At 36.4% G+C, this 27,879-nt stretch overlaps 1 protein-coding gene across 1 annotated transcript in view; it reads left to right on the top strand.

Annotated features, from left to right (window-relative positions):
- Window positions 1-326: 326 nt before the first annotated feature.
- The window catches only part of lrrn2 (leucine rich repeat neuronal 2), a 71,360-nt gene continuing 43,807 nt past the window's right edge, over window positions 327-27,879 (top strand). The window contains exon 1 of the mRNA XM_051122753.1: window positions 327-656. The gene's annotated coding sequence lies outside the window, so the exon portion shown is untranslated. The remainder of the gene's footprint in view (window positions 657-27,879) is intronic.

The raw sequence follows: 27,879 nt of genomic DNA, 5'->3' as shown, positions 1-27,879 counted from the left end.
CAAGGCTTATGAAAGCATACCATTAACCAAACAAAAATCAAAGTCAGTCCTTCACATGCAAGAGCTGCTGCAAGGCAAGAGACCTTCTTAAAGTATAGCTGCACTTTGACTAAGCAAGTGACTATTGCAGCCGGGTTACATGATAAAGGGGCAAGTGACAAGGAAATAACAGGTTTCATATAACGTTCTGACTGTGAGAAAGAAATGAAGGAGCGAAGGAAAAATAGAGCAGACTGCAAAGGGGTTGGGGGCAAGAAAGGGAGACTTCTAAAAGGAGGAGGTGGGGCTACACAGTAAGGGCAGAGAGAAAGAGAGAGAGATCTGCTTCCACTTCATCTCTCTTGCTCAAGTACGCAAGCCACTGACAGCAACAGCCACACACAGACAAGAGAGAGAGAGAACGAGAGAGAGATCGGAGAACACACAGATCCGTCCTCTGTAGATCGCCTACACAGTGTCAGAAATAGAGCTGAGTTTAAGGCAGGTGCGTGCAAAGCGTCTGCATGAGACCCTGGGCGGTACGCTAATACACAATCTGAGAGAGGATACAGGTTGATTGACTAACGTCAAGAAGGAAAACGAGAAAAAACGTGACGACAACAAAAAGGAAAGAAGAAGAGACCGAGATGTACGCTGAAATGACCCGTATCTTCACGGTAAGGAAGTTTATCAATTTCTCTCAAGAACGACATTTTTACGCGTTGCATTTGAACGCGCACTGCAGATGCTTTTCAAGTGGTGTTGACACAAGAAAGGGCAGAAAATGATTCCAGCAGCCAGCAACCTGTCAGAAATTAATCTAAGCAGGCAATTCTTTGATATTTAAGCATGAATGGAGTGGTTTTGTGACACTAAATCCAGTGTGGATAGTTTGAAACGCAGCTCAAGTTGTGCATTGCACTGACAGGTCGAGACTTTTCCACGCTGCATGGCAGTTATGGTCAGCATGCAGAGCACATCGGGATAGAGTAGCACTGACTCACACATTAGCTTGGCCGAGGAGAGAGAGTGAGAGAGTGTGTATGCGAGAGAGAGAAACGCTTAATGTCGCATTGAAATTCCACAGCCAGAGCTTTGCGAAAATAAGGATAACGCAGTGTGCGTGCGCGTTTGTGTGGATGTGGGGGCACGCATCTGTCATTTCATTGAAGTGATCAGCATCCAGAAACTCTGCCTCCCTCTCTTCCTCTCTCCTCCTCTTCCTCCTCCCTGCTGTTGCTATCCGTGTCCGCGTCGCGCGGCTCTGCCGCTGTCGCAGTTGAATTTGCAGAAGCAGCGTGCGCGCTCTGCTTCTCCACAGCGAGTCTATTGTTGTTGTCCTCCTCCACACTCTTTCCTCTGAGGGGTGTCAGCTCACGGTGCTAATCCTTCTCTGCCTCTTCATGTGTGGGGAGGAAGCGTGCGTGTGTGGGTGTCATCCTGGAAGATCGGACCAACACACGTGAGTGTGTTGGCAGGTGTCCGGTGCATTATGCGGCTCCGACAGAGAGAGAGAGAGTGAGTGAGTGTGCAATGAGGACAGATTGGGTGCGATAAGTACATTAGATGATGCTCATATATATTTCGTAACAATGCATGTGTCGTTGTTGCTTGTTTGTGGATAAATATAGTTCAACTAAACCGATCACTAGAGGGACAACAAGGAAACACGTTTTTAAAGCTAAGGCGAAAAGCAGATCGCAACCTGCATTACACAAGAGAAAAGCTTGATTGGATTGTGAAAAGTGGTGTTACATACTAGAATGGAGCCAAAAACTTGGAAAGGAGGGGTTGAATTTTTTTTTTTATATTTTTTTATTTTTTTAAAGAGGGACTTAGTGACGTCAGTCGAAAAGAAAAGTAGTTTCAAAAGCATTTATAACAGTGCTAAACGCTTTAAAAAGATTATATAGCTACAGAAAGTTGGAATAACGCTCAATGAATTGTGCAAAATTAGACCAGGAATGTGTACTAAAATAAGCTACCATTAACTAAAATGAATAATAAGTAAGGGATAATGTCTGTTGTATAAGACTGAAGGGCTTTATTTTGCAATAACAACTGGTTGGATATACATTATCCCACTTATTACACAGCTACTTGCTACAAAACTAAATAATTAGACACAAAATACTGCTTTGAGTTTAAATATTTGAACACAAAGCTTCTATGAAGAAAAAATATTCCGACTGCAGTTACCCAGAAGAGGGTGATTTTCAACAACATTCCAATCAACCAATAAGAACTGAGGAATAACTTTTTGGGAAATATCTGTTTTAGTCTTACGATCAGGGTTAGGTGCTTCTACACCCTTGTTAATCAGCAATCATTTCCCACTGATTTTAGGAATAAATTATGGGTAGGTTTAGGTTTAGGGGTAGGGATTGGGTTAAGTCTGTATATTTGGACAGTAATATTGATCCAGGATCAACAAAAGATGTTGATCCAGGAACATGTCTTGCTTAGCAAAATCACAGCAACCCCAGGTGAGCCTGTGTTTTTACCGGTTGTTATCGGGGAATAACATACTTCGGAATGTGGTGACTGACCAATCAGAAATGGGTATTCCGTGTAGCTGTGTAATAAATAAAGTTACTTGTTTAAAAATTCTTATTATATTGTAGAAAAATATTTTCTTTTCCCAAAGATAGAAATTTCCCTGTAACCCCCAAAATAAAATAGCCCTAAAATGGGTTTTGGACGTGGAATGTTGATGACGGTGAATCACAAACCAATTTGTGATGAAAAATATTCTGACAGCTCATAAAAATGCAACGAGACATCAATGAATAAATTCTTAATAAGTCGTACCAAGAAATTAAACACATGACTTGTCTTGACAACTAGACTGGAAAGATAATTGCATAGTTTGTTTATCACAATGTTGATTAGCCCTCAGTGCTGTGTATGGGCATGATTACTGAATGCAAATATACACTTCTTCTTGCATGAGGGAGCTCTACGGTCTCTGACAGTGCATCACTGTAAACATTATTATCTTTACAGTTCCTCATCATTTAGTGGTTTATATTAGTTCCTGACTACTCAAGATGTCCTTTTTTACGAGGCAAACTTTAACCAACATAAAAGATAATTGCTACCTACAACTACACCTTTAGAGACATGGCTTTTGTATGTAATTCAATGAAAAATGCCTTGAATGGCTCCTAATTAATGATTTAATTTAAATGATTTAGTCTCCGTGTGCTCTATATGCAGTAGATAGTAAATCACATTTTTTTTTTTTTTAGTTTAAGTTCTTATGCCTTTTCTGAAAACTAATTTGTTAAACTTAAATCCACTTTGAATCCTCAGACGTCTTGATTTCATAATGCTCACAGCTATTGTTCTCTAAATCAACCTTTATCGTGCTTCACATCTCATCTAGGTCCAAAGGCAATCTAAATGAGAGGCAATTTATTTGAGCTCAGCTCATAGCCTCCATCTTCATGAGAAAAGAAAAAAATGGATCCAAAGTGGATTTAAAGAGCGACTCTAAATCTAAATAATGTACAAGTAGCAGAAAAAAGTGAAAGTTGCCTATTAAGCTACCAATGACTTCCATGAGCTATGATTCATTCAAAGAGACTTGAACTCATGAGTTTTCTGATTTGAATTCGGTTGGAATGGTTGTTTTTTGATTTACTGACTGGCCAAGAAATGCTACTTTCCTATCCTCTATCTATATACATCATTTCAGACATCTCCCTCATGAAAATATCTTTGAGAACGAACTGTAATCACAAACACTCCTACTTGACGTGTTCCCTACTGATTCCACCTATAGAATAACACACTTGTCCACTGCTGTCTGTTCATAATTGCCTTTTAAAGAGCCTATTCTATTGTTTTTCAAAGGTGACAGTGGCGCGTGTCCAGGCCTACGTTTCACTGTCAACAACCACTTCACGTTGAGCATAAGACAAGGACCCCCACCGAAGGGCGAAATGCTGCTACGGCTCTGCTTTCTAAAAATAAAAACACTAGGGGCCGACTGTACAGCTGCAAACAATTACTAAGGGTTACCTTGCAAATACAAATACAACGCTCCAGCTCCTCTGCCCGCTATCCTGTCGCTTTGAGGCATGTGTGGTCTTTCAGATGGAGTTTTGTGATCTTGTAGATCTTTTAATGTCTTCATCTTGCAGGTAAGTGTGAGGTGGTTTGTCAAAAACATCTGTTAAATCCTCCTCGTGTTAGCATCGCTAATGAGGCGAAGGGTGTGACAGAACAGATGCCTCAGAGTGTGCGAAAAAGAGATACAGAGGCGAGACTGTGGAAGAAAGGGAGAGAATGAAAGGGTGAGTGATGGGAGAAAATTTATGCAGCACATCCCTCCATCCCCCTACAGATGAGTCTTCAGTGAGGGCAGATGTTTCCATGATTAAGAAGTTGAGACAGGCAAGGTGCTGGTTCGCAGATATATCTGCTGTTCCAAAGACTATAACGGCAGGGTCGATTGTGTTTATCGATCTGCCACAAAGGAAACAGTCTCGTGCTATTTACCACATGCAAACGGCTCTCGTTCCATATGGTTGACAATGACATGCAAGAGCCTCAAACCAAATTAAGACTTATGCGTGTGATGTCTTGTTAAACTTATCATCATTCCATGAATGTCCCTGCCATCTAGCTGCTGTAATCCCCTTTTATTATCATGGATTGGCCTGTGAACAATTCGAGATAATCCCTATTAAACTGGCCTTAATAAAAATTTATAGCAACAAAAGGCAATGGATTTGACGTGGAAGAACTTGGGGGAAAAACTCCTAAAAATGAAATATAAAGTTTTTACAATACCAGTCCAAAGGTTTTTGAACAGTAAGGTTTTTAATGTTTTTTAAAGAAGTCTCTTCTGCTCACCAAGCCTTTATTTGATCCAAAATATAGCAAAAGCAGTTATATTGTGAAATATTTTAATCTAAAATAACTGCTTTCTATATTTTAAAATGTAATTTATTCCTGTGATCAAAGCTAAATTTTCAGCATCATTACTCCAGTCTTCACAATCACAATCATTCTAATAGGCTGATTTGCTGAAAAAAAAAAAAAAAAAAAAAAAAAAAAAAAATATATATATAAATATATATATATATATATATATATATATGTATATGTATATATATATATATATATATATTATATATATTATTGTAATTATCAATATGTAAAACACTTGAGTAGATTTTGTCAGCATTCTTCAATGAATAGAAAGATCCAAAGATCAGGATTTATCTGAAATAAAAAGATTTGTAACATTACAAACTATGCCATTTAAAAGCTTGGAGTCTGTATAGTTTTTTTTTTTTTTTTTTTTTTTTTAATAATTATAGAAATTAATACTTTTATAAAAAAAAAAAAATCAAAATCTTCAAAAACTTTTGACTGGCCTGTATGTGGTACAGGGGAAAATAATATGATGACAAGGCGGGAATCAAGAACCATTCAGATCTGTTCCTTTTTTGAAAAAATACCAGAACTGGATAATTTTCACAATTTTTGGTTCTGTTAAGTTATTTATGTGATTTTTTTACACAGATTTGGATGAAAAAAGTACTTTAGCTTCTATTCATCAAAGAATTCTAAAAAGAGTATAACATTTTCCCAAAAATACATTAGTAATAAAAAAATGTCTCGAGCATCACACCATTATATTAGATTGATTTCTGAAGGATCATGTGAAGACTGGATAATTTAGACAGGGATAATTTACGTTATAAAATATATTAAAATAGAACAGTTATTTTAAATTGTAGTAATATTTCACAATATTTCTAATTCTTTTAATCTATTATTTCCATTTTTACTGTATTTTTGGTCTCTCCAGATTGAAGCCGATTCCCATTGGCTTTATTTTGATGTGTTTAATCTCACATGGCTCAATTATGGACAGCAGTTGCCTGTAAAAGGTTAGTTCACCCAAAAATGAAATTTTGTCGTAGTGCTCTCATGAATGCGTGTCGAAGACTGACACAGAGAAGCAGAATTTGTTGAACAAAGCCATTATCTTTGTTTTCTTTGTGCACAAAAAGTATTCTTAAAAACAATGATGCTTTATTTGTTACAGGGACTATTTTAACGATGTCCTTTCTACCTTTCTTGGCCTTGAACATGGTAGTTGCGTTCCTGTCTATGCAGGGTCAGAAAGCTCTCAGATTTCATCAAAAATATCTTAATTTGTGTTCTGAAAATGAACAAAGGTCTTACTGGTTTGAAGTGACATGAGGGTGAGTAATCAATGATAGAATTTTTATTTTTAGGTGAACTCTCTCTTTAAGGTACACCTCTCCATTCCTCTTCCCTGTGCCTCACTCCCTCTAAAAATCAGGCTTAGCTTGGTCATCCACGAGCAAGGGTTTATTCCTGACTGCTGGGAAACAGCAGTACAGCAAATGAGCCACGTGTGTATGTGCGTTTGGGCACAAATGTGAGCGAGCATATGCGTAATAGGGTCATAAGGGCTGCTGGACTTCACCTCTTGTACTCGCTGAAGAGGGCAGATGAACTCAGGGCAGGAAAGATCACAGACATCTGTCTCAAACAGAAAGAAAAAAATTGCACTGTCACAACACAGCCCATCACCACACACACACAAAGACTCACTGCTTTGTCTGTGTGCTGCATTTCTGTAAGCACATATACAAACAAATCAGCTAAAGGAGCTAAGAAGTCAAATCGAATTAAAGTGAAAGACAGGAACGGGATGTGACGTCTCCTCCGTGTGGCTCAAATGGCTCCATAGCCTTACAGCAGCCTACATGAAGACAAATAAGACCGGGTATGTTGTGCATCATATCTGCATAGACATATAGTATGCTGCATTGCTGTCAGAAATGAATATGTTTTATGCTGAGAGTGCTACGGATACGTCTGAAGAAGGAGGTGAAGACAGAGCACTGCTTGCAAGCCTCAAGGGCATATCTGTGAATAAGCAAACACATCAGTCTGCCATCTTGCAGCGTGATGATGAACGCAAACAGTGACAGTAAAACAACTCGAACAGATTTATCAAACAGTCGGCCATTAACATTTCATTTTGTAGCTCAACAGAACAATGCTATTGTACACTGTGGAGAACAAACATTAGGTCAGTTCAACTGCTTCTTCATTGAACATATTTTGGATTGTTAGTGCAATAAACACATATGTCGCATAAATCACTCGTTTTTTAAAGTTAGACTGTCCAACAGCGACAGCAAGCAGGTAAAGTTACAGCAGGAGTCAGCATCTCTCTCGCCTCCCCTGAGCCCATTAAGTTTTAACAGACCCCCTAACGTGTGCGGTGGGTTTGGTGGGGAGTAACAGATAATGAATGGGGGAAAAATCACGTAAGAGGAGGCAATGCCTCTATCTCAATATGATTGGATATGACTGGTTATGTTTGGCTATTCATGCGATTAACCTCGGTTCTTGTGTTCGTGCACATTCTGTTCACGAATCAGTCAGAATGGACAGTATAATGATGTTAACTGAAAGACTCATTTTAAAAAGTAAGTAAACAACACACATAGATATAACCACTTTGTTAAAAAAAATGGCATGATCTGTGGGAGATTTTAGTGAGTAATCAGCCTGGTGAAATTTTAAAAGGGTCATCGGATGCCCATTTTCCACAAGTTGATATGATTCTTTCGGGTCTTAATGAAAAGTCTATAATATACTTTGGTTAAAAATTCGCAATGGTAGTGTAAAACAACACCCTTTTTACCTTGCCAAAATCAGCTCATGATCTCATTCTGGTCGAGGCTGCTTTAAATGCAAATGAGCTCTGCTCGCCCTCTCTTCTCTCTGTGGCGAGACGAGCCTGTTTATTTTAGCCGCTAAACTTGCTAACTAGCACATTATTAGGAAAAGCGATCGCAAAGATGAATGAAAAAAAAAAAAAAAAACCTTAAACTCAGTTCTGCTGTAAGTGAAGCTGGATCATGAATGATTTGCGCGAACATACACGGATATATGTAGATCGGGAGGCGCATTTCCTTCACAACAAACATAATCTATTGCATCTTCAGCGGCTCAGATGTCGGGAGTAAATGACGACCACTATGTTCATTATTACATCCAGCAACACAACACCTCAATCGCTCAATCTGAGATATTCTTGTCTAACTTACATCCCTGCTCTGGCATCGAAACAATGGAGGGCGGACTATTACAGCTGATCAGAGGTAAAACGCTCATGTCAATCAACTGTCGTGGGAGCGGACTCTGTCGGTGTGACGCCACAACGACAGGCATCTGAGAATGGCTCGATTTGAAAAAGGGAATATAATTTTTACAGATTAAATAAAAACCACTGCATGGATTTTTATCATTATAGGGTATATTTGTACATACTCTGCCAACACATATTAATGTTCATACAACATGTAAAAGTGAACTTAGCATCTAATGACCCCTTTAAGTAAATCTCTACATTTGTGACCAGTATTTACCAAGTTTTGATGACTGATGATCCGGAAAAAAAAACAAAAAACTGTTAAAAGTTAACTATTAAATAGCTTAACATAAGTTCACAAATATATAAGGCAAGCACTTATTAGGACTATAAATCATTTTTTTCAGTGTGTGATGTTAACACATCTATTACACTGACTTCAAAGGCATGAATGTAATTTTAGAGAAAGCACCAAAAGACATAAAATATAGCAATAACACATCACTCTGTTTGAAAACTTTGATTTGACAATGCGTTTTTAATCTTACCCTGTACTGCAGCAAGCTACAAAGATTTTGAGTTGTTTTGTGGAAAATTGTTTACTCTTGCGCTTGGTTGAATCAAATCTTTTATGACTTTGGTTTTCAACTCACAATGCTTATTGTCTGATTCACACTGTCATTTGTAAGTGTTACAACTGAATTCATTTGGACATACAGAAAAATGAATTTGCCTGTACAAACAAGAGAAAAGAATTAAATGAAATCCCCTTTTGCCTTAGTTTGTGAGAACATGCTTAAGCAATGTGGCTTAGAAACACAGAAAACCAAAAAGACATGTAGATAATACTTTTTTTTAGATAAAGAAATCAGTGTATTTCTTAATGAGGAAGTCAAAAGAACTTGTTTCAGTAACCACATTATGCATACTTTCCCCTAAATTCTTAAATATATCCTTGCAGGCCTATAGCAATAGAACAGTTCATTAAAAAAGGCCTGCTGTGAAAAAAAATACAAAAATAGTCTGCTTTGTCCTGCAAATTCTCTTCCTGTCTTCTCAAGCGAGCTCAGTTATGAATACTAAGGTATCTCTTCTCATTAATTGCTCTCACAGGCAGCTTAGCCGGGGTCATCGCTGCATTTTTAACTCAGTCCAATTAATACTAATCACAGCATCAGACTGGCTGAGCGAGAAGATTGCACTGTCAGAGCAACTGATCATCTTGGAAATTTATTAACAAAAGAAAGAAAAAAGTGGGACTCTGAGTGGATATGGCAACCTTGTTGAAAATTTTGGCTTTCAGCTTCCAAAATGTTTAGACAATTTGTCATTAACATTCATTAAGGTGCCGCTTCCAGAAGCAAACCAGGACTTAAATGAACAGATGGACTTTTCCTTGTAGAATGGCCTAACATGGAAGAGTGAGACAGACTGGCTGCTGTCTCCTCCAATGGCTCAAGGCATTTGTGAAATATCAGAAGGTATGCAGTTGAATTATTTATAAGGTACCCCAGTATATTAAATTAAATGGAAGTGACTCATAAACAGAAGACAACATGATAGCAGATCAAGGCTTATGCAAAGCACAGCTCAAGACGATCATTTTTTTTTGTCTTCTGCTAGCTCAGTCAGACACAATGTTGTCTACTTGCCATGCAAATATACTTACTAGCCCTAGTGAAAATGCTGGCTTTTATTGGAAATAGCATATTTATATACACAATTAGAATTCACGAAAGCCTAATATTCAAAGGAACACTTCACTTTTTTAAAAAATAGGCTCATCCAACTCCCCTAGAGTTAAACAGCTGAGTTTTACCGCTTTCGAATCCATTCAGCTGATCTATGGGTCTGGCGGTAGCACTTTTAGCATAGCTTAGCGTAGATCATTGAATCTGATTAGACCGTTAGCATCTCGCTCAAAATTGACCAAAGAGTTTTGATATTCTTCCTATTTAAAACTCTTCTGTAGTTACATCGTGTACTAAAACTGATGGACTGCCGTACCATGGGTGCAGCAGGCGCAATGATATTACGCAGCGCCTGTGCAAGCAGGTGGTCACGTTGGTTATGTTGACAGAAGGTAGTCAATTTTCAGGCACTGCATAATATCATTGCGCTTGCTGCACCCATGGTACGGCAGCAAAGTTACTTGATCGTTATGCCAAAATGAGAGTATAGTTCCTAGCCATATCGGTGCAGAATATAAATCACAACTTTTCATTTTCCGTCAGTCTTAGTACACAATGTAACTACAGAAGAGTCAAGTTTTAAATAGGAAAAATATCTAAACTCTTTGGTCATTTTTCAGCGAGATGCTAACGGTCTAATCAGATTCAATGATCTATGCTAAGCTATGCTAAAAGTGCTACCGCCGGACCTGGCGATCGCCTGAGTGGATTCAAAAACGGTAAAACTCAACTGTTTAACTCTAGAGAAGTTGGAAAATAAACATATTTTTTTAGTGGAGTGGAGTGGAGTGGAGTGTTCCTTTAAGTTTGCAAGACTCTAAACCATACACAGGCAACAAAAATTAAAAGAACATGTCAACCCAGCAAGCAACACATCTTGTAACATCTTGATGGCCTGAAACCATCACACACCATCAGGCCATCCTTATTGTCGAGCAAAAGGCAGTGACGGCCTGTGTAGAGAGCATATTTCTCAACATCCACTGGTGAACAGACACGCATAAATTTGCATACCTTCATGGCGAGCAATTCTACTCCAAAATTACATGCAATTAAATGTACAATGAATAAGCATAAAACGCAGTTTACTTGTACAGACATATTCTAAAGGAAGCATACGTCTTCCTGCCTATATATGCAGGGCGTATAATAATGGCCGTATTTGTACATGGCATCCTGCCACGTGCATGAATTTTCTAAGCTGCTATTTTAGTCCACATTTTACTCAAGCATAACGTTCACTTCCCCTTCTATTTTTGAGCCAAAATGGAAAACATGCATGTTTATTACCACATTCAGACATGCCCTTGCCCAACCATAGAAATGCAATTATTCCCACAAGTCAAGGCCATTAAAGTCATAATGGTCACACTGATATCCATAAATTGGATGGCCAGTCTCACTTCGGCACGCTGAGTTTTCCATTACCGCGTTAGTCACGTTTCAAGGTTGGCATGTGCATTATGATATCAGAATTTGATGTTTATTTTCTCCTCTCTTGTGAACTATTGCTTCTCTTAATTTCCTGACAAGAGACATAATTGTAGTATTTAATATAAATTCCGCTATAATAAGAGCTTCTGTGGATGACATTTAGCAGGAAAACAATTATTGCAAAATACTATGCAAATACATGTGAAAATGTGACATTTAGACAAGAAACTCATCTCGACATATGCCAGCTGATCTTATAGTGTCTGCCACCAGCCTTTCATACGATAGATGTTATAATATAAAACGATAACCCACTGTGACCAATCAGACCGTAACCGAATACTAATTATAAAACAGGTTTTGCCAGAAGACATGCTTAAGACATGCAAATACAGCAAGAGACAGGATTTTAGCTGCATCGACAACCCCAAGGTAGCCAGTCGGCTAAATTTATCCGCTGCAAAAATGTTCACACCAGAATAAAAACCAAGTGGACAGTGCTAAACGCCTCCCTAGACAGCAGACAGTTATACTTAGGTCTCTCAGAATGAATGAATGTTAACAACTTTGGGCCACACGCTCTCACCTTCATGCACTAGCTGTCCCCTCGCGTTGAGGGTGGCATTTCTTTCTGGGAATGATACAAATGGTTCTTATAAAGATGAGTAATTCCCATTATTGCGAGCAGGAGCGCAGTGTGACCCTCTGCGGAGTGTCAGTGGGAATAAAACGCTTAATGAGTGACACAAATTGAATGTTGTTCCTCTCGGTGCAGGAAGGTGGAGGAAATTGAGGCAAACCTAATGAGCAGTCCGTTTCCTGCAGCGACACCTGACATCGATGGCTGGTGACAGGTCACACAGCGAACGGAGAAGAGCAGGGAGGGGACACCTTGCCCCCATTTCGCCCGGCGCCATGTGACATGATCCATCCTGCCACGGGCCATCTGCGCCCAGTGAGAGACTAAGTGGCACTCCTCCCTGCATCTCCCAAAGGAACGGAAGCCTTTAATCACCACCATCAACATCATCGCACGCAGGCGTTCGTGCGCTCGCACAACCCCTCGGCCCCTTGTGGCCAAAGAGCATGGATAAAATGGAAGAGATGGGTCGCTGCGCATTCAGTGAGACTTTTGCGTGCGAGAGCAGTAGCACTTGTTTGTTATCCGAATGCATGTTTACGTCCCTGCAGACCATCAAACGCACGTCCATTAAGCTTCTGGGCCAAAAGTGTAAACAAACTTACATAACTCTGTGCATGATTGAACAAATGCAGATATGTATTTTACAAGGGGACGCCGAAGCAAACATCTGCATTTCAGTTTTCATTAAATATTTAGGTGAATCAGCCAGCTTTAATATCCTCCTCTGCTTTATAAGATGGCACAGTGGTCACCGATCTATAGCCATCTCTCCTTTACTTAAAAAAAGAAAAAAAATAATAATAATTCTATTTTTCAGCAAGGATGCATTAAATTGCATCAAACTGACAGTAGAGGCTCTTACTTTGTTACAAATCAAAACAAAAATGTTTCTGGTTTCAGCAAAAAAATGAAGCAGCACAACGATTTTCAGTATTAATGATAATAAATCTTTCTTGAGCACCAAATCTGTATATTAGAATGATAGATACTGTGACACTGAAAACTGGAGTAATAGCTAGAGTAATAATATTTCACACTATCAGTTTTTTACTTTTATTTGGTGAGAGACTTCCTTCAAGAACAAAAAACAATGGATGGTAGTATACATTCTCTTTAAGGGTCTTTTCTTTAAAGGGTGGTTGATTGTGATTTCACTTTTTTAATTTTTGTCAGTGTGTAATATTGCTTTGAGCATACACAATATCTGCAAGGCTGAAAATTCAATGCAAAAGGAGATACTGTCTTTTAAATATTATGCCTACAAAAACGGCTTGCAGGGACTACCACGAGCTACTTTCCGAGGTGGTGACATCATAAACCCAGATATTTAAATAAATCCCGCCCCCAGGAACATGCAACAAAGGGGGCGAGGCAAGAAGAGGAAGAGTTGTTGCCATGTCGTCAAAACTAGCAGCGCACGAAAAAATTATTCATATATGAATTTCGATTCTAACGATTCTAATGAACTCAAAAGTTTCAAAATCAGTGTTGTAAAGCAGCAGTTTTTAATGTTGTTTCTCACACCCCCTGCTCTGCACGCGCTCTGCTCTGCGTCTGTCTGTGTCTTTCTCCCTCTCCCCCACACCCCCCGCTCAAACGCTCCTGCCCCTTTGAGCTCTGACTAAACTGCCTTTTCGGTCCGGTCTAGGTGCCCCGGGTTCATGATTTCTGCCGAGGAGGACCCGTGATTGTGCCCTCGTATTGTACACTGTATGCGTACAGAGAGACAGATATTTTCCACATAGCTATGAGAAGCGTTATGGACGCACGTGCAGTTGCCGTGGTAGTGAGCAATACTTGCTGGCAAACACTTCTTACTGTTACAAAATAAACAATTACTTTACAAAACTGCTACAACACAATCTGACGCTGATGCTTTGAGTACCGACAATATGTTAGTAGTTCCAGTAGGCACGAAAACATGTCAGTATGCAGAACACTAAAATACTGAAGTGCCGGTACTGCGTACCGGTGTGTACCGGCCCACTTCAAGCACTGACCGGAACCTCCTGTGAGGGGCGTGACGTTTATGAACACGCTCTAGCGGTTTAGCGAATCACAACACACTGGGCCAGCTAACCAATCTGAGCCCATTGTGGATTTCTGAGAGAGGGGCTTCATAATACCCTGAAATAATCAGAGCGTTCTTCGGAGAAGGGACAGACTGGTGTAGAATAAAGGTAAATTATGTAAAAAATGATGCGTTTTTTAAAAAACGAAGCGTTAACACCTGTTAGACTTCACCCCATAAACACAATCAAAACTAAAAAACCCCCAATCAACCACCCTTTTAAAGGTGCTGTATGTAAGTTTTTGACTGTACCAAAGCATAAAACACCATAATACACTCACAGGTATTTAGGAAACATGCTAAGTTCACATACTGTTACTCTCATAATGTGAGAATGTCAGAATGTCTGTTTTTGTTTTTGTCTGTGTGATTCTGCACACTGCCAGTTTAACCAATAGTATTTCAACACCCCAGGTTGCCAGTTGGTGGAAAACACAGCATACTGAAAGCAGCAAATTAACTAGATCAAAGATCACCAATTCTACCCAACATATACAGTGGGTACGGAAAGTATTCAGACCCCCTTAAACTTTTCACTCTTTTTTATATTGCAGCCATTTGCTAAAATCATTTAAGTTAATTTTTTTTCTCATTAATGTACAGCACCCCATATCGACAGAAAAACATAGAATTGTTGACATTTTTGCAGATTTATTAAAAAAGAAAAACTGAAATAGTACATGGTCCTAAGTATTCAGACCCTTTGCTCAGTATTTAGTAGAAGCACCCTTTTGATCTAATACAGCCATGAGTCTTTTTGGGAAAGATGCAACAAGTTTTTCACACCTGGATTTGGGGATCCTCTGCCATTCCTCCTTGCAGATCCTTTCCAGTTCTGTCAGGTTGGATGGTAAACGTTGGTGGACAGCCATTTTTAGGTCTCTCCAGAGATGCTCAATTGGGTTTAAGTCGGGGCTCTGGCTGGGCCATTCAAGAACAGTCACGGAGTTGTTGTGAAGCCACTCCTTCGTTATTTTAGCTGTGTGCTTAGGGTCATTGTCTTGTTGGAAGGTAAACCTTCGGCCCAGTCTGAGGTCCTGAGCACTCTGGAGAAGGTTTTCGTCCAGGATATCCCTGTACTTGGCCGCATTCATCTCTCCCTCGATTGCAACCAGTCGTCCTGTCCCTGCAGCTGAAAAACACCCCCACAGCATGATGCTGCCACCACCATGCTTCACTGTTGGGACTGTATTGGACAGGTGATGAGCAGTGCCTGGTTTTCACCACACATACCGCTTAGAATTAAGGCCAAAAAGTTCTATCTTGCTCTCATCAGACCAGAGAATCTTATTTCTCACCATCTTGGAGTCCTTCAGGTGCAAACTCCATGCGGGCTTTCATGTGTCTTGCACTGAGGAGAGGCTTCCGTCGGGCCACTCTGCCATGAAGCCCTGACTGGTGGAGGGCTGCAGTGATGGTTGACTTTCTACAACTTTCTCCCATCTTCCAACTGCATCTCTGGAGCTCAGCCACAGTGATCTTTGGGTTCTTCTTTACCTCTCTCACCAAGGCTCTTCTCCCCTGATAGCTCAGTTTGGCCAGACGGCTATCTCTTATAAGGGTTCTGGTCATCCCAAACATCTTCCATTTAAGGATTGTAGAGGCCACTGTGCTCTTAGGAACCTTAAGTGCAGCAGAAATTTTTTTGTAACCTTGGCCAGATCTGTGCCTTGCCACAATTCTGTCTCTGAGCTCTTCAGGCAGTTCCTTTGACCTCATGATTCTCATTTGCTCTGACATGCACTGAAGGTCTTATATAGACAGGTGTGTGGCTTTCCTAATCAAGTCCAATAAGTATAATCAAACACAGCTGGACTCAAATGAAGGTGTAGAACCATCTTAAGGATGATCAGAAGAAATGGACAGCACCTGAGTTAAATATATGAGTGTCACAGCAAAGGGTCTGAATACTTAGGACCATGTGATATTTCAGTTTTTCCTTTTGAATAAATCTGCAAAAATGTCAATTCTGTGTTTTTCTGTCAATATGAGGTGCTGTGTGTACATTAATGAGGAAAAAAATGAACTTAAATGATTTTAGCAAATGGCTGCAATATAACAGAGCGAAAAATTCAAGGGGGTCTGAATACTTTCCGTACCCACTGTAAAGCCTCGGCATTCATTTAAAAACCTCTATGACCAGAGACATATTAAAATTAGGATAAATCAGTTTACAGTGTATAGCTCGTCACCATCCATTGTCATCTGCGCTCATTCCTGTTGTGTGTCCTCAATCTGGCAACCCACGTGAGCGTTGCGTCTGAGGAGGAGATGGCAGGACTGCAGTACCCATTTTAACTGCTAGCTGTCAATATTACATACTGCACCTTTAAGGGTCAAACCAAATGTGATAATATAATATAATATAATATCAAATAAATAAATAAATACAAACTTGTCTTATTATTAAAATTGTACAGAATAAAAACAACAGAGTAGGAAACAGCACATCCAAACAACTTGAATGTTACAATGATAATACTGATGCTTCAGCTGTTTTTCTACTGCAAGACAAAATCAAAAAGTATCACAACATCCCTATTGGTAGATAAAAGAATTAACAAATAGAATAATAGACGAATGTCCAAAGGGACAGGGGCCTTTTAAAATTTTATGATGACTTCTCCATTTCTGTGGTGGTACAGTTTTAATCAAAAAGTGTTGATTTTACAGTTCCCCAAAGAGGAAAGTGGAACAGTCTTATAAATGGAGATACTGCGATACATCTGCGGCTGCAAAGCGTGCTGGTGTTGATAGGTAGCGCATTGATTTAAATGACATGTCTGATGCTGACGTCCCCCTATTTTACACTCCCACCTTCCTCCGCTTCCATTTAATTTCAAGTGCCATTCTTTGCCTCCGAGCGCGCTATCCTTATCTGATTCATTGAGCCATTTAAACGAGAAATTAAATTATATTCTTCAATACGCTTGTTTCCCAAAGAAAAGTTATGGCCAGGCCATTTATTAAAAGCAGACAGTTCCCTTCTTCTGATTTACGCAGACTCGTTGCCGATAAAAAGCCCAAAATTGGATCAGCGTATTCCCACACTTCGCAAAACCTTTATTTTCTCCTCAAATGTTGCGATGATAGAAAAACCCCTCAAACACAGCAGGGTTCTGTAATAAGTCTGATTACATACAGGAAGTAATTGGAAAGATCTGGATGGATCCACACACTAATGCAAACTAATTTGTCATTTGGGGATTGTGCCAAGATAATTTCCCAAACACCTTTCTGCAATTAGAGTGAAGATGAAAAACAGTCAGACTGAAGGAGGAAGCAAAGACTCCTCCTCATGTAAGCCGATGCCATATAGGTTAGCGTTTTATTCACAGGGGGCATGACCCACAAATCTTACTGAATGCTTGTACCATGTGGCTGTCGCCAGAGATCTAACCAGGTTTTATTGATGTGTAGACAAATACAAGCAGGGTCAGGGCCAGAGCATTTTACTGCCCTCTTTATGGTCGGACATGTAAAAGGATTGAGAAGCTGGACACTTTTACAGCCTATCGTGTAAAAGGCAAGTGTTGAATAAAATAAAGGAAGACATACTCAGAGATTTATCAGTTGAAATGTCACATATATTCAGAAAAAGGAGAAAAACAAACCAAATAACTAAACAAGGACTATTGTCACAAGATACACATCTCGATTCTAGAAATAACCCGCAAAAACAATGTAGTTTGTGACTGCATGTATTTATTTATTAGTGAAAACCGTTTCTAGAAAGTTAGCATTAATGCTAGGTTAACGCTGAAGTAAATAGCATAATTTTTTTTCTAGCAAGATTTAGAAAAAAAAACCCTCAAAAACAATACATGTATTTACAGTATTAGCAAAAACCATGGACTTATTTTAGACAGTTAGAATTCATGCTAGTTTAACGCAAACAGATGCTGAAGTATAACAAATTTTACTAGTAAGGTTCTGGAAATAACCCTCAAAAACAATGTAGTCTGTGACCGCATGCATTTATTAGTAAAAAAACATGGCTTCTAAACACATACAGCTGCTAAAGTCAATAATGTAAAATTTTCTATGCAAAAATATTAACAGGTATTCTGGAAATAACCCTCAAGTATTTACTGTTTTAGTGGAAACCAAGGTCTTCTAGAGAGTTAGCATTCGTACTAGGCTAATGTATACAGCCTTTCCCTTACAAAATTGAACCATGGTTTTTACCACAAATAAAACCAAAAACCATGGTTACTATAGTTAAACCATGGTAACCACAAATTAACCATAGTTTTGCTACACTAACCATAGTTTAACCATGGTATTTGTACACTGTCAGAAAAAAGGTACAGTTCTGTCGCTGGGGCGGTACCCTAAGGTACAAAAGTGAAAAGGTACATGTTTGTACCTTACCTACCCCTAAACGGGTAAAATACAATATTAGTACCTTAAAGGTACATTTTAGTACTTTGAAAGTACATATTGTTACCTTAAAGGCACATAGACTCTTAAAAATAAAGGTGCTTCACGATGCCATAGAAGAACCTTTTTTGTGTAAATGGTTCCATTAAGAACCTTTAACATCTGAAGAATCTTTCTGATTCACAAAAGGTTCTTTGTGGCAAAAGAAGGTTCTTCAGATTATAAAAAGGTAAAAAAGAGATGGTTCTTTAAAGGAGAAGTTCACTTCCAGAACAACAATTTACAAATAATTTACTCACCCCCTTGTTATCCACAATGTTCATGTCTTTTTTTCTTCAGTCGTAAAGAAATTATGTTTTTTGAGGAAAACATTTCAGCATTTTTCCCCCATATAATGGACTGCTATGGTGCCCAGATTTTGAATTTTGTTTAAATGCGGCTTCAAACGATCCCAGCCGAGGAAGAAGGGTCTTATCTAGCGAAACGATCGGTTATTTACATTAAAAAAAATACTATTTAAATACTTTTTATTCTCAAACGCTCATTTTGACTTGCGGTCCTTGAACTCTGTGTACTCTGGCTCAAGTTAGGGTATGTTGAAAAACTCTGACCGTATTTTCTCCCTCAACTTCAAAAATCATTTCAAAATCAGTCTTTGCAAAGTGAACATGCAAAAAAGATCAAACACCCTTAACAAATAAGGTAAAACAGCGATTTTGAAGTTGAGGGAGAACATGAGATGGGTTTTTCTTGACATACCCTAACAACCGAACAAGGCAGAGTAAGACAAGACGAGCGTTTGGCATTAAAAAGTATATAAATTGTACTATTTTTATTAAAATAACCGATCGTTACGCTAGATAAAACCCTTCTTCCTCGGTTGGGATTGTTTACAACCGCATTTGGGATTGTATGAAGCTGCATTTAAACTGCCTTTTGGAAGTTCACATCAAAGTTCAAATTTTTTTTTTTTGGATACAGTCAGGAAAGTTAAAAACCTCTAACCATCATTACTGTAGATTTTAAACTATTAGAATAATATAAAAAATTATTATTTAAAGTTATTTTTAATCTAATATTTTGGTAATTAATTTAATAATTAAAAACTTTTTTTATAATAATAAATGTTAAGCATAACATCAAATAAATAATAAATAAATTCAAAAATATAACAAAAAAAAAAAGTTCAGTCAGTAAAGTAAAAGATCTCTAACTGTTGTTATTGTAAACTGTAAACTATTAGAATAATTACTAAAAATGATTACTTTAATCTAATATGTTGGTAATAAAATTGATTTAATAATTTTGTACAATAATAAAGGTAAAGCATAATATGAATTTAATCAATTCTGTTAAACAAAAAATAATAAGAAGAAGAATAATAATTTGAATTTTGGATGCAGTCAGCAACGTCAAAGACCTCTAACCATTATTATAGTGAACTATAAACTATTATACTAAAATTGAGTTAATAATTAAAAACATTTTTACAATAATAACTGTAAATCATAATATCAAGTCAATAAATTACAAATAATAACTGAAATAAACCTGAAATAATAATAATAATAAAAAACAGAAATTAGAAATGTTGCCTTGGCAACTAACTGAAATAAGTTGAAGGACTAAAATCTTCAAGTTTCAAGATTCTAATCCCTGAAAAAAAAAAAAGTGCACTTTTAAACCTTATTTGTGGAAAAACAATAGCATAAGATGTAAAAATGCATATTAATATGTGGTGGAAGAAGTGTGAAATAAAATGGTGGATAAAATCAGCCACTGCATATGCATTTGCTGTCAGCAGGGTAGATTTTACAGAGCCCTTGTGCCATTTAACAAAGTGGCTCTTTCTAACAGGAATGGGGTGCTATGAATATGAATAGGAGTAGGAGGTGTTTAATCTTCTGTAAATAAGAGGCAGACTACACCAGGGATCACAGGGAGATGCTGGATTAGCACATGATAAAGAGGGAGAAAGGAAAGCATGTGATTTGAGACAGGAGTTGCTTTCTCATCATGGTGGCTTACAGAGCTGTGTACGTGTCAGTGTGTTTGTCCTCCCCCTCGACTGCTGGTAAAGAAAGCAAAGCAGGCCTAAATAGCCAGTAGTGTGCTAAGCTGGAGGAGCTGCTTTTAAATATGCAGTGAGGAAAAGCCTTACACAGTGCTAAAACATGAGACTGACAGCATCACCACACACAGACTGATTTTGAGACCAAATATTTCCCACCATATGGTCCTACATGAACAACGTGAGTGTCAGTGTGCCTAAAAGCTTTATTTTAAACAGACAAATTGGGGTACAGTTATGTCATATTGTAATTTTAATGCAGTTTTTTGTTGCTGTATCCTCTAATAACGATATTCGACTTGTTAGTCACTAATAAAATACGTACTTTAGAGTTATTTCTAGAACATGGTTGTTCATCTTGCTAGGAAAAGTTTATGTTATTGACTTCAGCAGCTGTATGCATTAGCCTAGCATTAATGCTAACTCTCTAGTCCTTGGTTTTTGCTAATAAATACATGCTTTTATATTGTTTTTGAGGGTTTTTTCCAGAATACCTTTTCATATATTGCTAGGAAATTGTTACATTATTGACTTTAGTGACTGTATTTGTTAGCCTAGCATGAATGAAAAGTGTCTAGAGGTCCTTTTCATTAAAGGAGAAGTCCACTTCCAGAACAACAATTTACAAATAGTGTACTCACCCACTTGTCATCCACGATGTTCATGTCTGTCTTTCTTCAGTCGTAAAGAAATTATGTTTTTTGAGGAAAACATTTCAGCATTTTTCCCCCATATAATGGACTGGTATGGTCCCCCCGATTTTGAACTTCCAAAAGGCAGTTTAAATGCGGCTTCCAAATCCCAAATGCGGTTGTAAACGATCCCAGCCGAAGAAGTTAGGGTATGTCGAAAAACTCTGACTGTATTTTCTCCCTCAACTTCAGAAATCATTTCAAAATCATCCTGCATCATTGCAGAAGTTCCGACCCAGTCTTTGCAAAGTGAACATGCAAAAAAGATCAAACACCCTTTAAAAAAAAAAAGCAAAACAGCGATATAGGACGATTTTGAAGTTGAGGGAGAACATGAGATGGGAGTTTTTTGACATACCCTAACTGTCATGAACAGAAACAAAAACAGTCCAGGCAGAGTAAGACAAGACGAGCGTTTGGCATTAAAAAGTATATAAACTGTATTATTTTTATTAAAATAACTGATCATTACGCTAGATAAGACCCTCCTTCTCGGCTGGAGTTGTTTACAACCACATTTGGGATCGTTTGAAGCCGCATTTAAACTGCATTTTGGAAGTTTAAAATCGGGGGCGCCATACCAGTCCTTTATATGGAAAAATGTGCTGAAATGTTTTCCTCAAAAAACATAATTTCTTTACGACCGAAGAAAGAAAGACATGAACATCGTGGATTAACTCAATTTATTACCAAAATATTAGATTCAAAATAATTTGATTATTCTAATAGTTTATAGTTAACAATAACAATCCTTAGAGATCTGTAACTTTCCTGTTTCTAAAAATAAATAAATAAATAAATGTCAATTTTGACAGAATTTATTGAATTAATATTATGCTTTACATTATTGTATTTTTTAAATTATTAACTCAATTTAATTATCACAATGCTAGATTAAAATAATTTTTAAATAATGATTTTTAGTTATTATTCTAATAGCTTACAACGATTAGAGGTCTTTGACTTTCCTGACTGTGTCCAACAATTAAAATTTTTCTTTCTTGTCATAATTTTAACAGAATTTATTGAATTGATATTATGTTTTTTTTTTTTTAAATGTTTTTAATTTTTAACTCAATTTAATTACCAAAATGTTAGATTAAAATAATTTAAAATAATGATTTTTGGTTTTTAGTGTAATAGTTTATAGCTTACAATAACAATGGAGGCCTTTGACCTTCCTGTATCCAAAAATTAACATTTATCTTTTTTTTTGGTCATAATTTTGACTTAATTTATTGAATTGATATTAGGCTTTACATTTATTATTGTAAAAAATATTTTTAATTATTAATTAAATTTTAGTACCATAATATTAGATTTGATTGACGACTTTCCTGACTGTATCCAATTTTTTTTGTCATAATTTTGACTTAATTTATTGAATTGATATTACCCTCAAAAACAAATGTAGTCTGTGGCTGCATGTATTTATTAGTAAAAAAAAGCAATTATTGTGCTTTACAATTATTATTGTAAACAAATAATAATTATTAATTCTAAAACATTATATTTAATGCTCTTACACAAAGAATCAAAAACTCAACATTAACAGGTTGAGCAACTCTTTTCAGTGACTATTTAAAATAATAATAATAATAATAATAATAATAATAATTCAAAGTATGTCATTTAAACGATTTTGTTCCCTAATCATGTATAGTCCCAAGAACATACATTCCCTGTGATTTTTTTTCATCCAGGTCGCCTGTATAGATCAAAGCTTCCCATTTACATTTCTGACTTAAGACCTCATCAAAAATTCCCACTATGAAGGCCATGGTTAAAAGCTGGTGTAATGGAGAATTCCCATAGGCCTACTGCTATAAGTATTACTAACCTAGTGAGCTTCTCGAGGGTCAGTGAGAGTTTGCGGCGGGTCAGTGCCCGAGGTTTTCTTCGCCTGTAACACACATACAGAGAGTGAACTAAAGCCGGTGTCCTCTTTAAATCCAGGAACTGCATCCATAATATATGAGGAAGCAGTAGGCACTGAAAATGAGCTATGGGCTTTTACGTTCAAGTTTTAACCATTTTTTCAAAGTTTAAGTTTTCTAGGAGCTGATGGAATTGGTTCAAATATAGAGAGAAATAGGTCAGCAGATTGTTCGACTGTCATTTTCGCCAGCAGGGTAATCAAATGGGAAAACAGATTTGAAAAATCACATGTACTTCAACACTGAGCATTTTAGAAATGCTGGTTAATCTACGTTGCACACACAGAAAAAGCAGGGCAGATGCTGTGAGATAGGAAATATTACCATCAGATTACTCCATTTTGCAACATTATTAAGTCAGCGACCTTCTAAATGTTCAGCCTTCTCTGCCTCCACGAAGCTCCTCTGTGAGCTAACATTCCTATAAACCTTCCCTTTGGCATGTTTTGTACTATAGCCAATGGAAAGTAGTCAAATGTCCCTTCGCATAATAGCTGATCAGAGGATGGAGAAGCATCTGAGTGACAGCTTTGACATTTCTAGGGAGCGCTGCGAGAAACACAGAGACAGATGCAGATAGAGAGAGTGTGTGTGAGAGAGAGAGAGAGAGAGAGAGAGAGCCCTCAGGTGCCCCCTCTCACTGAGCACTGGAGAGGAACATTTGCATTTAATTGAATGCTGCGGACATACAGCGGCCTCGCCCCCATTCACCTCGCCTTTTTTCTTTGCCATCTTCATTTCCATGTGGAGTCCCACTCAAATCGCACTGAATAAATCTCCCATGGTTAACGCTAGCAGGTGGCATAGAGAGCTATAAGCACTGGAGTCAGGTAGAGCTCCTCTAGGATGAATACTGCTTAGCACAACAGATGAACATTAACTAGGGTTTGGTTATCTTTGCCAAATGATAGCATCAAAAGAGTAATTAAGTGAACGCAAGGTTTAATAACACAGAAGGCGATTTGGTTTGGCAGATACACATCTAAATGTACTAGTTAGTTTGGGACCACTTTAACATTAAAGACTTCAGCTCAAACTCAAAATTTTTAGAAATTATTTTTTTAATTATTCAGTTCTTCTTTTAATTTACAGTATAGTGGAAAAAGTAAATGGAAAATACATACACTTTTTTTTTTTTTACATTGTGTTTGTAAATGATATATGACTATATATGAATTTATATATTTGCAGATATTAATTTATATATTTATAGATTTTTTTGTTTATGCCCACCAACAGTTTTTTATTATTATTTTTATTCTATTTAAGCTGAATTTCCAAGTCACATGATCTTTCAGAAATCATTCTAATAATGCTCATTATAATTACTTAATATATAATTCAATAATAAATTATTTAAATTTAAATACATCATTTATTATTATAAAAAATATATAATTTTTATAATTATTATTTATTATTATAAAAAAATGTAGTGTACATTTGTTACATTGTATTTGTAAATTATTTATAACTATATATCAATTTATATATTTACATATTCATTTTTATATTTTCAGACAAAGCTACAAAGCTACATTTATTACATATTTATTACCGGTACATATTATTACAATTTAAAACAGCTGTTCTATTTTAATTTATTATTATTTATTATTATTATTATTATTATTTGTTTGTTTAAGCTGAATTTTCCAGCAGTCATTATTCCAGTCTTCAGTCATATGATCTTTCAGAAATCATTCTAATAATGCTCATTAGAAATTACTTAATATATATTTTAATAATAAATTATTTAAATTTAAATACATCATATATTATTATATATAATGTATTATTTATTTAATGTAATTATACTGATTATAATGATTATACCAAAATAACATTCCTGGTGCTCAGGAAACATTTATAATTATTATACATTTTGCTGTGTTGCTGTGATTTTTATGGAAACTGTGATACATTTTTGGGGATTCACTGATGAACAGAAACCTCAAAAGAACAACATTACTGTCACTTTTATTCAATTTAATGCATCTTTGCTCAATAAAAAAAAAAAAAAAAAATGTAGTGTACATTTTTTACATTGTATTTGTAAATTATTTATAACTATATATCAATTTATATATTTACATATTAATTTTTATATTTTCAGACAAAGCTACTAACTTTGTAGCTAACAAAGCTACATTTATTACATATTTATTACCGGTACATATTATTACAGTCACATGATCTTTCAGAAATCATTCTAATAATGCTCATTATAATGATTTAATTTATTATAATTTAATAATAACTTATTATATGTATATATTATTAAATTATAATAATTTACTATATATACTTATATAGTAAATTTTATTTACTATATATATATGATATTAATTATAATAATATTTTCATTGGGATCATTTATATATTACATTATATAATAAACCATTTTTAAAACAATGTTTTTTTTATTTTTATTTTTAAAATACAATTTATGTCTGTGATGCAAAGCCGAATTTTCATCAGCCATTACTCCAGTCTTCAGTAGAAATCATTTTTTTTTAGAAATCATTCTAATATGTTGATATATTACTTTTATTGTTAATGTTTGAAAATGTTGTGCTGCTTATTTTTGTTATTTTTTTTGGACAATGTGATTTTTTTTCAGGATTCTCTGATGAATAAATTGTTAAAAAGTACCAACAATATAAGTCTTTGCTATCACTTTTTATCAATTTAACACATCCTTGCTGAATAAAAGTACCAATTTATTTAAAAAAAAAGAAAGAATAAAAATTTACTTCTTTACTTCTATTTTACATAAACGCTGTGCTTTTTAACTTTTTATTTATTAAAGAATCCTGAATAAAAAGTATCACAGGTTCCAACAAAATGAAGACTTCTTCTGAAGACTACAGTAAGGATGCTGAAAATTCAGCTTTGCATCACAGGAATGAATTACATTTTAAAATATATTCACATAGAAAACTATTTTGATCAAATGAATGCAGCCTTGATGAGCTTTAGAAACTTTAAACATTAAAAAACATTACAACTTTTACTGATCCCAAACACCAGTAAAAGTGCAATAAAACCAACTTGCAAATCCATCCTGCGATTGATAAAATGTCCCCTATAAACTTCTACCAACATAACCAATTTGATGCTGCTGTTAAGCATGTTTGGGCTAAAACATGTTATTTTTACTGAAAGCCAGCAATCTTGCTCTAATCGCTGCAAATTTGCAGAAGCTAGAGCCTGGTTAAAATCACAGTGTTTTCACTGAGTCACATTCTCTGAAAGCACTACCCTCCAAAAATTACCCTCTGTGCAGAATGAAGGACCGAAGCACATTGAAGAAACAAATTGTCACCTCTCTTGCACTCTGTTTGGTGAATCTTCTGACAAGGTGATCAATTTGCCCAAGATAAAAAAGAGAGCAGAAATTACATTGTGAGGAGTCCCAGAGACCCTTGGCCAGCCAATTACACAAATGCCATCGATCCCTGTGGCTCTTTTGAGGCACAAGCCATGAGGATGGCCCTGCTGGATGGGTATGGATTTTTCTCCACTGTTTTTTCCTTCTTTTCCTCCAAAAGACAGGATTAAAGGCTATGAGAGAAGACAGGCAAGCTGACTCACTGGAGGCCGGCTTGTTACAAGGTCTGATCAACACTGCCATTACACACTGTCGGCCAAGTCACGCTGCAGAACTAAAAGTGTGAAGACAGATACCCACATTCCTACTGCTTTTATGGCATGGAAAAAAAAAATTGAGATACATATCGCAGCTTGACTGCGGACAGCAGGTCAGTCGTAGGTGAGACATCTGCGGGTGGCATACCAGCTTTGCTGCAATTAGATCTGCCCTCATTATCATTATCTGCAGCACCGCTGATCTAGGTCCAGCTTCCCTGCTTATTTAACACTGGAGTCTGTTCCAAGAGAAACAATAAAAATGATATCAGGGTTAAGGGTGCACTGTGCCCTGTGTTGCTCCAGGCGAATGTGCCACATCTACTTTTGAATAAAAGGAAGCATAATAAAATAAGTTTTAACAATTTTAAAGCAAATGCACTCACTGAATAAAGACCAGAGTGTATTTTCTTTCTTTATGTATATACTAGAGCATATCGAAGATGAGTGTTGTTCCGGATCATTCTGGGTTAATTTAATGCCTGGGAGTTAACTGTTTTACAAAGATCAGCAACACATCAATGTCTTAAGTCTTTACAAAGCTTCATTACGGATCATTAATCATTGATACCAAATTCTTAAATTTACACCTTTGCAAGAAAGAACAGGGAGACCTGAAGATCATAAAATTAATTTGTGATCTGTTTATAATTTTATTCATTTTCAACCAGAGAAGTTTATTTTCATTCACTGAATAAAATAGTCTAGATTTCTAAATACAAAATTCTTATATTTTAAAAATAATTTATAAAAATGTGTAATCAGGGGTGTTTCCGCAACAACACCAATATTACAAAATACATTTAAAATGTGTATTAATCACTTGTTTTTCTAAAGAAACATTCTCCAACAACGACACCAGCAGGTAAACACTGTAAAAAATTAAAAAAACACAATTTGTTGAGTCAGCTTAAAATAATTTGTTACCCTGCTGCCTTAAAAAGTTCAGTCAACTAAAATAAGTTTAGTCAACTTGAAATGTTAAGTTCTACTAAGTAACAACTTAGATATTTGTGTTTGCTAAACTTAACAGATTGGTAAGTAACCCAGCTGCCTTAAAATTTTAAGTTGATTCAACTCAAATATCTAAGTTGTCACTTAGAATAATTTAACAAAAAACATTTTTTTGAGTTGACTGAACTTAAAATTTTAAGGCAGCCAGGTTACAA

Source organism: Labeo rohita, chromosome 11, assembly GCF_022985175.1.
Source record: "Labeo rohita strain BAU-BD-2019 chromosome 11, IGBB_LRoh.1.0, whole genome shotgun sequence".
In the NCBI taxonomy this organism is placed as follows: Eukaryota; Metazoa; Chordata; class Actinopteri; order Cypriniformes; family Cyprinidae; genus Labeo; species Labeo rohita.
The sequence above is the reverse complement of the archived record's forward strand: the minus strand, read 5'-3'. Positions and strand labels throughout refer to the sequence as shown.